Source organism: Crinia signifera, chromosome 2, assembly GCF_055691185.1.
Source record: "Crinia signifera chromosome 2, ASM5569118v1, whole genome shotgun sequence".
Lineage (NCBI taxonomy): Eukaryota > Metazoa > Chordata > Amphibia > Anura > Myobatrachidae > Crinia > Crinia signifera.
The window spans coordinates 235,111,948-235,131,577 of NC_139218.1; positions in this window are offsets into that span (position 1 = coordinate 235,111,948).

The window sequence follows — 19,630 nt, forward strand, 5'->3', positions numbered from 1 at the left end:
TTTGGTGCACTTTCAAGTGTATGATTATTTTTTTGTTGTTCTCTTTACAGCCCAGGCATAAAACTCAGTATGTACTATAATACAGCGCTACTCTTTATTTATAGTCACATTCATATTATTATCTTGTCTTTTTGACACTCTTTCAAAAATCGAAATATTACGAAATATTTGGAAATCTTGCCGCAAGATCCCATCTTAAATAAACGCAGACAAGTTTTACCCTTAGAAAATATGTAGAAAATCACAAAAGTAAAGAGTCAATTCGATACGAATGCTTTTTAGGATAAAAAGTATAAATATAAAAGAAATAAGTTCCACTGATGTGGAGCAAGTCTTAAGGGGCCTACACATGTAGTGATCCCCGGGCATTTTCTAAGCGATCTCACTAGAGTGCTTAGAAAATGCCCCTACATTACTCCTTATGTAGGGTCATAGCTATAGCGCTGCTCGGCCCCGCGTACTGCTATCGCCCTGGTAATTAATATCCAGCATGCTGGATAAATCAAGTTAATCAGTGCTGACACATTGCTGTGTGCTGGCCAATCTTGCTGAGTGTACTGAGCGATCTAACATCGCTCAGAACGCTCAGCAGTGTTGCTATGTGTGTAGGGCTCATTATGTGCAAAACTCTAAAATATAATTCTACTAAATATACTGAAAGTGAGGGTAAAATTCTCCATTAATGATTTTAAAATGTATATAAACTTTATATGCTCGAGTGTCCTAGCAGATTGTTTCTATGGGAGACGCACATCAAAGTGTATGAAAATCCAGTACAATATATATACAGAGAGCTAACAACACCCCACTGAAGAGGTAAAACCTTGCACAGGCTGAGATTAAGTGGGCATTACACTTAAAAAGCTTAGCTCCAGATGGCTTGAATAGAGAATGAAAATGAAATCATTTTATATAATTAATTTTATATTGATATAATTGAGGGTGTTTTATGTTTAACTGAAATTTAAATCTTTTATTCTTTGTTAAGTTAGACACAATGCTATTATATACAGATGAAATGGAAGACAATGCTTCTGATATTGTAATAGCAGTACCCACATCATGAACTTCCACTATTTGGACACTGTTTCCACTCATATGCAATGCATATTCCACTTCACATCACCTTAAAAGACACTTAATGAACAATTGTAAAGATTGAAAATTGCACCTGTATAAAATGGGATGCAGTTTAAATCCCGGCGGTCGGGATCCCGGCGTTCAGAATCCCGACGCTGGAATCCCGACCGCCGAAATCCCGACACTTTCTCCCTCCGTGGCTGTCCACGACACCCCTGGAGTGAGAATAAATTAGTGTGCCGAGCGTAGCGAGGTAAAATATCAGCTTTTTAAAGATTGATACAATCAAACTAGATAACCATTTCCATGTAAAGAAGGAGACCAAAAGAGGATATGGGACTCACCATGAAGAGGTAAATTTACCAAAATGGGAGTTCTACTGAAAATGGGATGTTGTCCAATCCAACCAATCAAATTCTATCTATTATCTTCCAGAAATTACTAAATAAATAAGAAGTAGCATCTGATTTGTAACTATTGGCAACCTCTAATCTTCAATAGAACTCCCATCTTAGTAAATGTACTCCAGGTTTTCTATATCCTACTATTTATGATTTGGGAATGTGCAGTCCATTAAAAATGTGATACATTTTTCAAAAAGCCTTATGCTAGATAGTCTTTTTGGTGGGCATTTACCAAGTAACTGAAGTACATTTTATATTTAAATACTATACTACTGTATATATTGTCTTCCATTTTTCTTATGAACTGAGATAAAAGTATGTTTTTGTGTGATAAAGAAAAGTAATAGAAAAAAACTAAAGAAGAATAATTGAATACCTCATGGACAATGTAATAATATTCTATTTATTTCATATAAGAATAAAAAGTGGGTAAATATACAAATGAATTTGTAACAAATACTTACATTTATGTTACAGGAAAACACTGTATTTAATAGTATTTTAGACACAAATGTAATGAAGCACCATACAGTATGCACAAGAAAGGAAAGTGCCTAGTTAATGTTAAGGTAACTGAAGCTTGTATTAAGCCTGCCACTACGTGAGCAACTAATTTGATGGGGAGAATATGTAATTTCATGAGAACTTAGATATGAATTGTCCAATTACATTATAGCTAGGTTTGGTTCATTTGTGTTTAGTTAATGAGTATGCTTACTGTCAAGATCCTCTTTATCTGCAAAGCTTTCTCTTCCCCCTTCCTGGTTTTATGAATGTGTTCTTCTTTGCTTGTGGCTTATTTATTTGTTTAATAAGATTTGTTTTTCAGATATGGCACTGCATTGGTGGAAAAGAATTGCTTTACAGTGACTTATATGGGAGGGGGGGGGTTCGCATGACATGTTAATTAGTAGTCCTATTTCACTAGAGCTGAGAGTACAAAGATTTATTGGAAATTTGATTTAGTTAAATCAGTAAAAAATGTCAACATCTCTTGTGTCAGTATGTTTTTTTTTCAAAATGAGGCTGTTAAAGGCTGAAGAGTTAATGTAATTATTTATTATGTTAAATAATTTTTTGCTTAATAAAAGTTTGCATGTTCCACATATAATTTATATTTGTTCACACAAAAACACATATATAATATATATATAAAAAAACGAAGATGTTACAATAACACATGGACAATAGTCGTATGTGGATTGGTACTACTCAGAGTCAAACAGGAATTCTAGAAGGATATTTACAAATGCAGTCCACAATCTCCTACTATGCAGAGCATTGGAACAAGTGCGGGAGTCTGGGGACGACTATAGAACGACCTACTGATGTCCCTGGACATTAATATACTTAGTCTTTTTGTAATCTGGATACTGTATGACTTAAGGTATTAATATTTAACACTATAGCTGCTCTATAGTATGGTCTGTAATAAACAGTATTAAATAATATAAATAAAATATTTTGTCAGGAAAAGGTTAAACATATTATAATAAAGAAATACACATATGTGATAGAACCAGAAGGTGAAAGATCTAAACTTTGCAATCACACATTCTCCCACCTCATTATATGGCTTCTGTTTCTACTTCTTGGCAGCTACTCTCTTGTCCGGTGCACTGATTGAGAGCTTACACTGTAGTTCCTTACACTCAACAACTTTGGTAGAAGCAGCTGCTACCACTGGGTATGTACAGGAGCTCTGCTATGTACCTTAAACTGCATGATGCAGCTCTAGTAATTGTATTATATACAGCACTATTGCTATTAATGTCATAATTTGAGTCACTTGAGGGAGTTTCTGTGTACGCTAAACATGCATTTGAACGCATGCGGGGGAACTCGGTGTGCAAGTGGGGGTGGCGTTCCTGCAGGCGGCATTTAATCTACATGCAAAGCTGCTAATTTTGCAGCTTTGCATGTGGATCAGAATAGTGTCACAGTAACTGCATGTGGAATATATCAATTAATTGAACACATTAACAATGATACTATAGAATAAATTACTAACACTGTATGGATAAGGACTATGGGGCAGATGTATTAAGCCTTCACAAGAGATAAATGCAATGGTGATAAGGAGAGATAAATGTCCAGCCAATCAGCTCCTTACTGACTTTTTTCAAACACAGCCTGTAAGATGAGAGTTAGCAGGTGATTGGCTGGATGTTTATCTCTCCTTACCACCCTTGCATTTATCTCTTGTTAAGGCTTAATACATCTGCCCTGTATTACCTGAATTACCAATACTATTAACTAGACATACTAATGCTCATTAAGTGGACTTAATAATAAAAACTACATATCTGGAGCAATTAAAAATATCTACTAACCTCTGAACTGAACAACCAGTTTGCAATATATATGTATCTAATTAGCGGATCTTCAACCGTTCACTGCTATAAGGCCATAGAGCAGCAGGTGGCTAGTTGAAGATAAATTTAGAAAGGAAGGGGGATGGAAGGGGGGAAGAGTGTATATATAGCTGTGTATATGTATATATATATATATATATATATATATATATATGTATTTTTTTTCCCTTCCCTCTCTATGTATGCACAAGCACTTTAAGAGCACAAATAAACTAGAAATTATTAAGAGATAAATGTAGTTGCTATGTAAGAATGTCCCAAACTAATAATTTTTCACCGACACAAAACTAGGAGCAATAGATACGATAAATTTACAAAGAAGGGGAAACTCCCTCCCCCCCTCCCTAAAGGAATCATAGGAATAGCGAGCACTCCGGCATTCTCGCCAGTGGAAATAGCTAAAGATACATATATAGGGTGAACGTTTATAAGAACACGTTTACCGAAGGGTCTCATAATCAGCGTAGGAATTGACAGTGTATAAGAAGTGAGCTAGGTGAATGCACATAGGATTATGAATTAATATACTGTATGTAATCCTTTTTTTTTAATTTATTTTTTTATTCTCTCAAAGTATGTAATATTGTTACTATGCAATAATGGCATCTACTATGTTTGTTTGTCTTTTCTTTTGTATGTGAATCTGTTTAAATTGTAAACGAAATAAAGAATATTAAAATAAAAAAATAAAAAAGTATGGAGCATATCTAATTAGCGGATCTTCACAATTGCCTTTGATTATTATACTGTACAGTATGTTCAGTATATGGGCAAGGAATGAATTGCATATATAAATTCCCACTAATTAGGCTTATGTTATTAACAAGCATGCAGAGGATGGCTTTTAACATGGTTTTGATATTATAAATATGAAACAGCTGTACGCTCTTATTTATGTGATCTTTGATTTATTTTTGTCAATTAAACTGATATTTTGTTAAATAGCGCTTTCTATTGGCAACTTTGTGTTAAAAAAAAATTTCCTATGAGAAATTTGTTTTTTAATACATAAGCCTGTCTTTTACATTTTGTCTCAGAACAGTACTGTTTATACATATAGGGGCATTAGGCCCAGGTACTTTAAGTATCTTATGGTAGACAGGCAACATACTGAGCCTGTGGTGAGTGGCTTTGCATTATGTCTAGTCCACTCTTTAGTAACAGATAGGTAAGTGGGGATCCTACTCTGTGGCATAATTGGCTTTGCTGTGGCATTATGGGGGAAATTTACTAAAGGAAATGTGTAAAAAAATAGGTGTATTTGTATCCAGAAATACACTTATTTTTGACATTTACTATCCCGAAAATACGGCAATTCGTAGTCGTATTGATGTGCTATCAATACGAATACGAATTGCCGTATTTTCGGGATAGTAAATGTCAAAAATAAGTGTATTTCTGGATACAAATACACCTATTTTTTTACACATTTCCTTTAGTAAATTTCCCCCATAATGCCACAGCAAAGCCAATTATGCCACAGAGTAGGATCCCCACTTACCTATCTGTTACTAAAGAGTGGACTAGACATAATGCAAAGCCACTCACCACAGGCTCAGTATGTTGCCTGTCTACCATAAGATACTTAAAGTACCTGGGCCTAATGCCCACAGTCCCTTATACTTGTGGCATGGGCTCTCTACCCATCTAACATGTTCACAGATCTTAGCCTAATGCCCAATACCTTGTGGTCTTGGCAGTAAGCAAATTACCGATGGCTGCCTACTTGTAAGGTGGCATAGGCATTACTGAAAACTTTTCTTAGTTTTTTGCTTCTACCCACCTGGAGCACTATCCAGTCCTCACCTTCCTTCTTCTGCCACTGGCCAGGATGAGTTTTTCTTGTCTTCATCCAGCTGGTGCCACCTATCTTTATTCTTGACTACATTATCTTCTAGCCTCATCCTTTGCTGCTGAAACTCTTTACCTAATGTATTTTTTATCTGGACCATCATTGACTAACTGAATACACTGCTTTGCGCCATCAGATCTTGCAAATAGGTGGAACTATGAACTACAAAATTGGCTCAACATGGCTGCTTCTGATTGACTGCCAATTGGCAAACTGTAATTGCTGCATTTTGGCACCTGGTCTGTAAGTTGTGATTGGTTTAAAGCTGGCACAAAATTTAAACTGGTGCCGCATGCATTTGCCTGCTGCTCAGCTGGAGTTGGCAGTGAAGACACAATGTGCAAGCATCTCTGCATCACACCACTGCACTTTCTATGCTGGGATCCCACACTTGATCTCAGTGCTGGCTGTCATTGCATGCACACTTGGGGTGACATTCTATGGGATGAGATTTGTGTTTTTTGGCGTTAATTAGTAAACAAAATGGCGACATCGCATTTTTCCGTCAAATCGCCTATTTAATAGGATGCGCAAAGGGTCTGAAATCACATATTATGTGCGTTAAAGCATGCGGACCAAAAGTGCGTGATAAATTCGCATTTATATCGCATCCAGATGTTTTCGTACAGAAAATAATACAAATCGCTTATTTAATGCAATGCGTTTTCGCAAATCGCACTTTTTAGGTGTCTAATAATCGCACTTATTTCAGACCAGGTTCTGTTTGGCGATTTGGCCCAGAACTCACTTTGGTCAAGTGCACACATGGTTAATTTCAGCACAGGTGCCCTCATTTTCACTCAGAAACACCCCTACATAAACCCCAACATCATTAAGGACACCTGTGAGGGTTTGAGACATGGAGATTTTGCAGAGTGGTTTGGAGTTGCTTATTTGTGATGTGGCCCATTTGGAGGAGCTGCGCAGGAGGGAGGAAGTTGCGCGCCAGATCCAGGTAGCCCCCCGACTACTGCGTACCCCACGTATGTATTGTGCTCGGCTGTACCTGGACTCCCTCTCGGATCAACAGGTTGTGGGGATGTTTAGGCTGAACCGCATTAACCTGTTGGACTTATATGAGCAGGTGAGAGATGATTTGGACCCTTTTGGGGGAGGCAACTATGCAGTGTCTGGGCTGCACAAATTAATGTGTGCCCTCTACTATTTGGCCACAGGCTTCACTCAGTCTGTGACCTCATGGGCCTTGGGGGTATCACAGGCCACTTTCTCTAAGCATTTTACTCAAGTGTTACTTGCTTTAAAGAAGTTGTGGCGGACATACATCAGATTTCCCAGTTCTGAGTTGGAGTGGCAGGACCACAAGTTGGCTTTCTATAGACTCTCAGCATTCCAGCACGTGCTGGGAGCTATAGACTGCACACACATTGGGATTAGGGCACCCCACGTGCGGGGCCACGTCTACGTCAATAGGCATGGGCGGCACTCCCTGAACGTGCAGGTTGTTTCCAATGCTCACCTCAAAATCCTGAGTGTTGTTGCAGGCTTTCCTGGGAACTGCCATGACGCCTATATTCTGAGACACTCAGCCCTCTGGAACCGATTTACCGACCACCAAATGCCAGAGGGCTGGCTACTAGGTAAGTACCTTTTTACATATTACCCTGTCTGTCCTTATTTGTACCTGCTCTAATGTGTGTGTTTCCTGTTTCACAAGCATATTGTTCTTCTACCACTGTCTCCTGTTTGCAAAAAACACATACCTTACCATATAAGGCAATCACTTCCTATCTGTGTTTTAGGTGACTCAGGATATGGGTGTGTTTCCTGGCTCATGACACCTTTGCGCTCCCCTGAGGGCCCTGCACAGCACCGGTATAATGAAGCCCATATTGCAACCCGCAATGTGGTTGAGCGCACATTTGGCATTTTGAAGAGTAGATTCCGGTGTTTGGACCGGTCATCGGGTACGCTGCTTTACCACCCTCCAAAAGTAGTGATGATCGTCCAGGCTTGCTGCATGTTGCACAACATAGCCCTGTCCCAACCTGCCTATGTGGAGGAGGAACATGCAGCAGTAGTGCAGGAAGCCCAACCTACCACACCTCGGGTAGTGAGGGGTACGCAGAGGGGAGATCTGGTGCGCACACACATCATCAGCCGTTACTTTTCTGGTAAGCACATGTGCCCTGTATTCCAAAATGTACCTCCTCCTCCTCATTTTCTACTCCAGCTGTGTACCCCTCCTCCTCCATGCCAGTGTCTTCCTCCTCCACACCTCCATCTTCCTCCACCTCTGACATGTGGCCCTCCTGCAGCTGCTGTGGGGTATGGTCAAGGTCTTGGCTATCGGATGGGGATGCCAGCGGATGCTTCACCTCCTCCTGCTGGGGCTGGACGCCCAGGGCCTGGTCTGGGGCTGGCCTTGCTGTGGCCATGCTGCCTGCCACACTGCTGGCTCTCCCACTTGGCTGGCTGCTGCCACTGGTCCCTCTGCCACTTCTCCCTCTGCCACTGCTCCCTCTGCCACTGCTTCCTCTGCCACTCCTCACTCTGCCACTCCTCACTCTGCCACCAACACCTCTTCCTCTACTCACACTGCCACTGCTCCTCTCCATGCTCCTTACTTCCTATCAAAGAGTGAAATGGCGCCAGTGCCCCTTTATATAGGGGGTGTGAAGCATAATGGAGGGGACAGAGGTGGGCCAATAGGTTGGGGGGTTCTTAGTCATGCAGAGACAGTTTTGTAAATCGCACTCCGGTTGGTCCAAAACTCGCACATGACCGGTGGAAGAAATCGCACTTTTTTGTGACCTAAATTCGCACCACTTCGCCGCAAATCGCACCACTTCGCACTTTTCAGCCTCCAAAGCGCAGCCCATTAAATATGCGAATTATTACAAAAAAAGGGCGAATAGCGGCGATGTGGTGCGATATAAAAACATGCGCATTTATCTCAATCCATAGAATGTCACCCTAGGTGTGAGATATAATAGGGTGCGATTTTTAGTCATGTTTTAAAAAAAATGTAGACAGTGAAAGTGAAAGAGCTGTTTTTAGCAAAAAGAATGGCATGGGGTCCCCCCTGAGTATAACCAGCCCTGGGTTCAAAAAATATGGGGGACAAAAGCGTAGGGGTCCCCCATATTTCTGAAATCCGTCCTGGACTCTTGGACCGAACCTGGTTCCAAAAATATGGCGTATCAGTACCAGTCTGAGAGTCCAGAGCTGGTTTCAGAAATACTGGGGACCCCTACGCATTTTGTACCCCGTATTTTTGGAACCAGGTCCAGCTCAATTAGCCCGGGCTGGTTATGCTCAGGACCCCAACACCATTTTTTTTAATTTTAACTTTTACACATTTTTTAAGACAGAACCATGCACAGATCTCAATGATCTGTACATGGTTCTGTCAAATTCACCAGTCAGAACCTGGTCTATTTTATTTTTTTTTGCAATTTTTGGTATTGTTTACCAAAAATCGCACCCTATTACTTTTGTTGTATACTTTATAATGGGAAAACATCTGGATGCAAATTGAAGTGTGACCAAAAATCTCCAGGTCATAATGTGCAAATTTTGCGGCAAAAAGTGTGATTTTTACTTCCATTCGCACCCTATTAAATGTGTGATTTTCGGAAAACGTGGAAATTCACCCGTTTTTTTTACCAAAAAACATTTCGTCCTAGGACACATTTTGATAAGCCATGTAATTTATGCACAAAAAGTGCAGCACAAGGGACAGATTTTGTGGGTGCTGTCCCAAGTGCTGAAACAGGTAAGTGAAAGCTAATATTTTATGTTGATATTCATACAGTAATTACTGTATGATTCTTGTAAATTTACAATATAAGGCATTCTGCAACCCTGCATCCATGTGAAAGGCAGTTAGAAAATGATGCTTGGCCTTTGTACAGTATGTACTGCATGTTTATAGTTGTGCGTGATCTGTATTCAGCAATCCTGTAGCCCAGCACTAATTTGTAAAGCATAATAATTACACATAATTACAGTCACCAGAAACTCTATACACCACACTAAACCACACTGCAACATAATACGCCACCCTGCAACAAGCCTCATGTATCAATCTATGCACCATAGGGAGAATAAAAGAGCAACCAGTTCAGCCCCCAGGGTCTGCTGCACTTTATGTAGTGGCAATGGGGCACTGCCTAGGTATGGCATTCCAACCAGCCTTAGATCTCCCTGATTAACAACTTAACTGACTAAAAAATTGTCAATAATATCCCCAAAGGTATTGATTAGGTAAATAATACCATTTAAACATGTATAGCTATTATTTACAAATGGTAATGGTAAAAAGGTATACATTTTGGGTTCATGTAAAAATACTTTTCTAGTTTAAACAAACCCCCCAAAAAAACTTAAAAAAAAGTGTATGGAGTGGGAAAATTGATGTATCGGATAGAGTGAGAGGTGGTATGGAATCACTCCTGCCGATTGTGGTCATCTTTGAAAGGGACACATTGGGAAAGAGAGTCCGTACAAAGGGGCATGGAGGCCGCTCTGCAACTGGAGACAATGTTACAGTAGCTGCCCACTTGTCATTTCTGACTGGGAAAGCTCAGCCTGCCCTGGTTGCATCTGATTCAATCATGCCAGGCAAGTGGCATGATTGAATCAGCTTTTGCATGGCTGATGCATATCAAGAACTTCCATGGAGAATGGCATCTTCCAGCAGCTCTTCATCACTCCTCCTCTGTCATCAAACTGCCTCCTTGGCCTTGCACTGGCACATATTAGCAAGTGCAAGGGTCGTGGCTATGACACAGAGGTATGTGATTGTTTGTAGTGCAATAAAACAGAAAGCTGTGATTGGATATCCTGTTTTTATCTTGACAAGCCACGGTGACATTTTTGAAAATCCAAGATGGCCAAGTCACCCACCAGGTGAAGAATGAAGACGTCATTTTAGATGTCATATATGGGTGGCGACCATGCAAAAAAGCTTAAAGGCTACAACCCCCCAGGTGAAGAATTAAGAAAATGCTGGTCAGCAGCAGACCTGTCACTGGTTTGGAACACCATTCCTAATGATATAATTTTTCTATGGAATAGCATGTTGGAGCCTTCTGCCTGGAAAATAGCCCTGCTTGTAAGGTACTTAACAGCCAAAGGAATACGGCTCTGCAATATCATGCACATTAAATTGAAATGAAGCATGTTGTATCTGTAGAAAATAGATACATCCTGATACAACTGTAAGATGTACCTGTAAGTACTGCATCCAAGCTTTGAGGATCAAATCACCATCATGTCCATCAGTCATGACGTGACGGTAGTAGTCTTCAGAGAAGGACAGCTGGGTCTAAAAAGTTCTACATTTAATGAGGCAGACTTTGGGCCTGGGATGTTTACATACTGTGGATTGACAACCCTTGTTTTGTAGGATGGACCTGGTCGTCACTCAGCAAATGCCACAACATGTCAATCATGCTGCAGCAATGGCGGCTGCAAGAAATATTATTAAACCTTTTGTGTACACGCACAAAATGTGTCTTATGCAAGTGCAGAACCTATTCCATAAAATGTGTAAGCACACTTACAAGCACACTTGTTTCCTTTGTTTCCCTCCTCAACACAAACTAGAAATTAACAGGTGAACATTTAATCAAATAAATTTTCAGTAGACTTACACAACTTTTCACTATGTGTTTAAATTAAACTCCCTGGGAGGTTGGTATTCAATAATAAAACTCCACAGTACCTTTTAGTGCCTAACCCTCCCTCCCCACTGCCTGATCCGATTATGATATATTATATCTAAAGTGTTTAGGTTGACTGTCAAAATATTGATAACTGTTGGTCAACAATCAGAAAATGTAAGTCAAAAGGTTGACATAATCAAAATGTTGAGATATATTAGGTTGAAATGGGCAAAGGTCAACAGAATAAAAAGGCAATGAGAAAAAGGTTGACATGGAAAAAGGTTAAAATAGTTTTTTCTTGTTTTTTTGGTGTCTATGTCAACATAGTTCGACATAGACATGCTCACCATGCTTCAGGCTCTGTGACTTGCTGCACTTGGCACACTATCATCTATAGCTGTGGACACATGGGCCAATTTGATATCTGCATCTCCCGGGACCTGGTAGGGTGCTGACATTAACTGACAGGGAGGGTCGACAACGTGTGGTTGAGGGGGCAATGCTGCATTGAGCAGCATGGCTCTCGTTTTAAAATAGTAGAAATAGACTGGGATGCACAGTCTGTTTATACATTTGATTCCGATGCTATGGGGCCATACATCGGGATTGAATCAGGATTGGGTGCTGCAAAGCACGGTGCTATGTGGATTTTGACAATATTCAAAATAGCTAGTGAAAATTGCACCATGTGTTCACAGCTTAACTTTATGCCCACATGGATGGTAAAGTATGAAAATGTCGGTTGACCTTTTTCATGTCAACATTTTGATTATGTTGACCTTCTGTCCACTTCGACCTAATGTATTTTGACCTTTTGTCCATGTCAACCTCTGACTGTCAAATTTTGTCCATGTTGACCTTCTGACTTCGACCAATAAGGTCAACCCTTTGACTGTCGACCTAGAAACCGTTGATCTAATGACTTGATACCACCTAATACTACCCTCTGTTCTAACCATAAGTACCTAAACACAACCCCCATACATGCAACAGCACCCTAAATCTTTACGATCGGGATGCCGCATGTTGGAATTCCGGCATTGGCATTTTCACTGATGTCAGTATTGTGTAATTTAGAGGTATCTCATGGCTGGTTTATTTCTCAGGCTTATTCTTAAAGGGCAAGGGCTGCTTTTCTTGCTTGGACATGCTATATTTGCCTACAGAAAACATAGCATCTGATTGCCATTCTTGTGGTTGTTCTTTTTGATGTTTAGCCATCACTGGGACCCTGATAATATTGTTCTGAGGTCACATGGTGCACTACCGTGTGGCATATTTGTACTTGGTGGCCCAAAGCATATATTTGCACATGGGACCACCAATTACAAGTTTTGCCATTATAACACAAGACCCACAATAATACTGATTATCTTTGCAAATGAAATTAGAAAAATGTAGAAAATTATAAAAATTGTGCCTATATCAGGTCAGATACAAAACACGGTGCATTTATGCAGTTTAAATTGACCGTTAACATTTTATTTTGGTAAATTACAATGCAAATAGAGTATACAAGTTTAGCAACATTTTACTTTAATTAATAAATATACTACAATATCTACACAAAATGAGCCCTACAGTATTTTTTTTAGCTGCTCAATGGAAATAAATTAATATGCATAGATTGTGAGTTCAATCAATTTCCTGCTGCAGGCTAAACATCTCATTCAGTCAGTTGTCCAACCAGTTACTGCAGGATGTAGGTTTCCTTTTTGTGATGTGTAAGGTAAACGTGCGTCTCTTTCCTTTGTGGCGCAGTGTTGCCTGTGGTGCTCTGAGTTCTGAAAGTGTTGCGCTTTCTCCAATGTTTTATGTGGATCCATTAAAAGATTATTATAGTTATGATGATTGCAGCTTTCCATGTAGAAGAAAATAAATTCTGCCTGTAGGTATATTTGGGGTCAAGCGGCAAAGGAAATTAACATGAGAAATACTGTAATGTAACATTGGTTGACAAAAATAGCACATAGTAATTATTATGGATGAAAAGCAGTAATAATGAGAAAAAAAAAAGAATTTTAAATGACGAAACATGTCAGGAGGCACCCAAGCTGCCACTGGTCACCCACCCACTATTGACACCATATTATAGCTTTTAAAATGTTGCAACATCCTTGTTTATTTATTACAGCTCTTAATTAACATCACTCTATAGGGTCACTCTAGACCAGGCATGTCCAAAGTCCGGCCCGGGGGCCAATTGCGGCCCGTGCTGTCATTTCAAGCGGCCCACACAGCACTAAAGGTGGGGCCCCTGCGAGCGGGCCTTTACCTTGCTGTCTGCAGCAGTGAGGAGGTGCCGGCCACCACAGTGAGATGTGTTTGGCATCTTTCGGGTGAGTATGCATCCAACCCCTGCAGCTGCAATTGTATATCACCCTCCTCCGCAATCACAGTGACAGCAGTGTGTGGGGAGGGGGTGCAGCAAGGTGGAAGCTTGCTCCCGTAACATGCAGAGTGGAGGGGGGCAGCAGCAGGAGCCCAAGCATTTGCCTCTCCGTCCTCTGGCTCACACAAGGGGCTGGGAAACATACAGAGAAGGGAGGGGGCAGGCAGGGGGACATACAGTCAATGGGGGCAGAGTGGGGGACATACAGTGAAGGAAGGTCAGGCTGGGGTACATAAAGTGAATGGAGGCAGTGATGGACATTCAGAGAAGGAGGACAGGCTGGGGGGCAGAGTGAATGGGTGCAGAGTGGGGAACATACAGTGAATGGTGGACATACAGTGAAGGAGGAGCAGGCTGGGGGACATACAGAGAAAGATGGTCAGGCAGGGGAATATGCAGTGAAGGGGGCAGAGTGGGGGACATACAGTGAATGGGGGCAGGCTGGAGGAAATACAGAGAAGGGAATATACAGTGAAGGGGCAGGCTGGGGGACATAAAGTGAATGGGGGCAGAGTGGGGGACCATTCTGATGTGATTAATGATTCAAAGAATGTCAGGCTGAATGGTCGGCCCCCCATATTTTCACCTCACCAAAACTGGCCCTCGTCGCAAAACGTTTGGACACCACTGCTCTAGACCCAATAAAAATGATGACCAGGAATGACAGCTCAATCTGCCATTTGCTACACCACTTGCTTTTGATGACAGTGAGTGGTAAATCAAAGTTAGCAATATTTCTTAAGATACAGTATGGTATGAAACAAAATATGTTTCTCATCAAATATCCTCCAAGAAATATTATATACTAGTATCTGCCTGTAGTTTCACTTGTGTGGATATCTGTTGCTCAGTAAAACTAATTTTACAAATAAACTAGTGCCATCTAATATTGTGATGTATAATATTGGGATGCGCTAGAGAAGCCAAATGAATAAATAAAGGTGGGTACATTTAATCAAATAAAATACAGTTTTACACAAAAATGACAATAAAATACATAAAAATAATGTTGAAAGTTTTTAACCCCTTCCTGACAGAGCTAGTTTTTGCGTTCCTGACAGAGCCATTTTTTTCAAATCTGACATGTCTCACTTAAGTGGGGATAACTTTTTTTTGCTTTTACTTATCCCAGTGATTTTGAGATTGTTTTTTCGTGACACATTGTACTTCAAATTAGTGGTAAATTTGGGTCGATACAGTCTGTGTTTTTTTGTGAAAAATACCAAAATGTCGTGAAAAAATGGAAAATTTAGCGATTTGCAAAATGTTAAATTTTCTGCTTGTGAGACAAATAATCATACCACTCAAAATAGTTAATAACTAACATAGACCATATGTCTACTTTATATTTCCATCATTATTTCAACTTCCTTTTAATTTTTTTGGACACTAGGAGGCTTACAATATGAATAGCAAATTCTCAAATTTTCAAGAAAATTTCAAACACTGATTTTTTTAGGGACCAGTTCAGTTCTGATGTGACTTTGAGGGACTTGTATGTGAGACACCCCCATAAATGATGCCATTTCAAAAACTGCACCCCTCACAGTATTCAAAACAGCATTTTGGAAGTTTGTTAACCCTTTAGGTGTTTCACAGGAATTAAAACAAAGTGTAGGTGAAATTTCAAAATTTCATTTTTTTTTCGGATTTTCAATTTTAATACATTTTTCTAAGGAACACAGTAGATTTTACTAGAGAAATGTGACTAAAAATTGATTCCCCCAATTCTTTGGTTTTCATAAATATCCTATATGTGGCCCTAGTGTGCACGGTGACCAAACCACCGGCTTCATAATAGAAGGAGCACCTACTTGATTTTGGAGCCTCCTTTTTATGAGATTATTTTTTAGGCACCATGTAGGATTCTAGGCACCATAAGATGCTAAAAGTTAGGAACCCCCCCACAAGTGACCCCATTTTGCAAACTACACCCCTCAGGGAATTCATCTAGGGGTATAGTGTACATTTCAAACCCCCAGGGGTTTCACCAATTGTGGTACAACTGGGCAGTGAAAATGAAAAAAAATAATTTTTCATTTTCACAGCTCAGTTGTATCAAAATTGGTGAAACCCCGGGGGGTTTGAAATGTACTCTATACCCCTAGATGAATTCCCTGAGGGGTGTAGTTTGCAAAATGGGGTCACTTGTGGGGGGGTTCCACTGTATGGGTGTTTCGGGGGTCATTCAACCAGAATCTGTGCTGCAAAATCCAAAAATCACTCCTTCCCTTCTGAGTCCTGCCATGCACCCAACTGGTATTTTTTGGTCACATGTGAGGCATTGCCGTACCCGGGAGAAATTGGGGCACAGATTTTGGGGTGCTTTGTCTCCTTCATTCCTTGTGAAAATGAAAAATTTTGAGCCAGATCTGCATTTTTGTGTAAAAAAATTTATTTTTTTACACAAAAATGCAGTTCTGGCTCAAAATTTTTAATTTTCACAAGGAATGAAGGAGACAAAGCACCCCAAAATCTGTGCCCCAATTTCTCCCGGGTACGGCAATGCCTCACATGTGACCAAAAAATACCAGTTGGGTGCATGGCAGGACTCAGAAGGGAAGGAGTGATTTTTGGTGGTGGAATGAATGGCGGGTGCTATGTCGCATTAGCAAGACCCCCGAAGCACCAATACAGTGGAACCCCCCCACAAGTGACCCCATTTTGGTCACCAGCTTTGGGAGGGGGGCTGGCGCTGCGGCTGGCGGGGGGGTGGGAGGGGTGCTGGCGCTGCGGCAGCCGGGTGGGTGGGAGGGAGGGGGGCTGCCGGGTGGGAGGGGGGGGGGGGGCTGGCGATCGTAGGTGATCGGTGCGGTATACGCACACACACACACACACACACACACACATATATATATATATATATATGTGTGTGTATATATATATATATATATATATACATATATATACATATATATACACACACATATATATATATATATATATATATATGTGTGTGTATATATATATATATATATATATACACATTTGCACATTTTTTTTTATTTTATTTTATTTTTTAACTTTTCCAGCAGCAGCATGATGCTGCTGCTGCTGCTGCTGCTGCTGCTGCGGGGGGGAGGGGGGAGGAGGGGAGCGCAGCGTGCGCTCCGGACGTAGCGGTGGAGCCGCTGGAGCTGCTGCTGCTGCCGGGTGAGTGCCCGGCGGGTGGGAGGGGGGTGCTGCCGCTCGGTGGTGATCGGTGCTGCACCGATCACCACCGATCCCTGTGTTACCGAGCGGCTTAGCCGCCGGTAACACAGGAAACGCTGTGAATGGCTGTTCAGATTTGAACAGCCAATCACAGCGATCGCCGACCGGGGGGGGCACCCCTGCCCCCCCTGGGCGACGAGGGGGGATGTCTGCTGTCAGGGACAGCAGACATCACCTAACTGTCACTGCGTCTCTAGACGCAGTGACAGTTTGAAGTCATGACGTACATGTACGTCAAATGTCGGGAAGTACTTCCCGACCATGACGTACATGTACGTCAAATGTCGGGAAGGGGTTAAGATAGTGAATAGTCACCCAAATGGACTAGATCCAGCTTTAGTGTAAAGCCATTGAGTCTGTTCCTATAATACCCCAATGGTATATATCTCCACTGTGGTAAACAGGTAGTGTCCTCCCAAATGCCTGATGGTGCATTGGCTGTATGTGGGATGGCATTCCCCTTTTCTCTCCTTGTAGAATTACCGTCAAATACGGCCATTGGGGTATAATAGGAACAGACTCAGTGACTTTACACTAATGCAGGGGTGGGCAAACCTGTCCTCAAGATCTACCAACGGTGCATGTTTTCCAGGCAACCTGTGGATCTATAGTAGGAATGAATGCAGCTGGTTTGAAAATGTGACAGTTAGTAATGACTGCAGCTGTGAACCAGCTAGGTAACCTGGAAAACATGGACCGTTGGTAGATCTCGAGAACTGGTTTGGCCACCCCTGCACTAATGCTTGTGTAAAACTGTATTTTATTTGATTAAATGTACCCAACTTTATTTATTCATCTGGCTTGTCTAGCATAGTTACTAACCCCTTTCACCTTGACATTTCTGTATTGGAGAAGTGACAATCTCCATTTATTGTGACAGCTGCTTGACCAGGCATCTCACTGCAGAGCACCCTTAATATATTTTTGAGATTTTTTTAAAAGCACTACTGGGGACATCTGTAACAGCACTACTGGGGAAAGGATACATACAGTAACTGGCACTAAATATGTGCAAGAAAATTATTTCTTGGCATTTAAATTAAGTAACTGATATAGTACTCAAACTTTTCTGTTTTGAAAACTTGTTTTATGCAGTGGTATAGCTAGGTGCCACGGTTTCTGGAGCGCCCCTCCCCCGATTTGTAGTAGGCGGAGCTCTTGTGCTGTAAAAAGGGGGTGCGGCCTAACATTATACCACACCGTAATGCCCATTGCACATTTTAACGAACTTTGTAATACCCATTACACATAAAGCCACATGCCATAATTCCAATTACACATAAGGCCACACATGATGCCCATTACATACTATATAACAAACCGTAATGCCCATAACACATTTGACTCATAAGTGCCACTTACCTATATGCTCATTGCTAGGAACTTCATGCTCGATGCCAGCGGCTTCATGCTGGATACCAAGGGGCTCCATGTTCGATGCCAAGGGGGACTGAAATAGCTTGTTGCCAAGGGGGACTGAAATTACTCATTGCCAAGGGGGATGGAAATTGCTCGTTCCCAAGGGGGATGGAAATTGCTCGTTCCCAAGGGGAATTGAAATATTGAAATTGCTCGTTGCAAAGGGGGACTAAAATAACTCTTTGCTAAAGGGGACTGAAATTGCTTGTTGCCAAGGGGGACTGAAATTGCTCGTTGCCAAGGGGGACTGAAATTGCTCATTGCCAAGGGGGACTAAAATTGGTCATTGCGAAGGGGGACTAAAATTGGTTGTTGCTAAGGGGGACTTAATTCTGCTGCTCCCCCACCCGCCTAGCTCGCCCACTCCCTGCTGTGCCTGGCTGTCCATTGCTATTTTAAATTCAAATCTCCCACTGGACCGCTAGCCAGCAGCCACCAATGCTGCTTCTTATTGGCTGCTGGACTCAAGTGCCTATATGCTAGGGGTCAAGTGAAAATAGCGGTGGACAGCTGGGCACAGTGGGGAGCGGGCAAGCTGGGTGGGCAGGGGAGCGGGCGAGTGGGCAAGCTGAAGGTGCATGGCTTCGTCACACTGTGATCTTTTGGAGCCCGGAGCTCATGCTTCTCCGGCCCTCGCTACGCCCCTGGTTTTATGCACAAATAAAATATATTTGTGTGTATTTCATGTGTTTGTACAACATAAATGCAAGATTCCTCAATATAAATCAGTGAAATATAAAAATCTTCTGAAATACGAAATAATCCGTTATCCAAAATTCTTCTGGTCTTTGGATAAGAGATACTCAACCTGTATGTATAAATAATGAAAAATAAAATATGTCAGTTAGTTTGTTTTTATTAATCCATCAAATTGGCTATTATTAAATGAGGGCTCATACAGTAAGTAATCAATACAAATAATACAATTAGGCAGGGTGGCGGACGTTATTGTGGTGCCTAGGGGAGCCATTATCCCTAAATCCACCCCTGCCTGAGCCACATCCCATTAGAATCTTCCCCTCAATTAGATTCCTCTGCAGAGCAATCACTTCAAGCAAGATTCCGTTGTGTATCATGGACAGAGTATAAATCTGCAGAAGCATGATCGGAGCATCAACTTTCAGTCTGATTGTGTATTTCTTTTATTGCTCCTCTCCCTGATGGCACATTGAGATAATAGCTACAATACCTCAGTTTCTTTGTTAGTCCCTATGCTATACAATAGATCCAAATTCATCCCATCATATTTGCGTGATTCCAGTGAT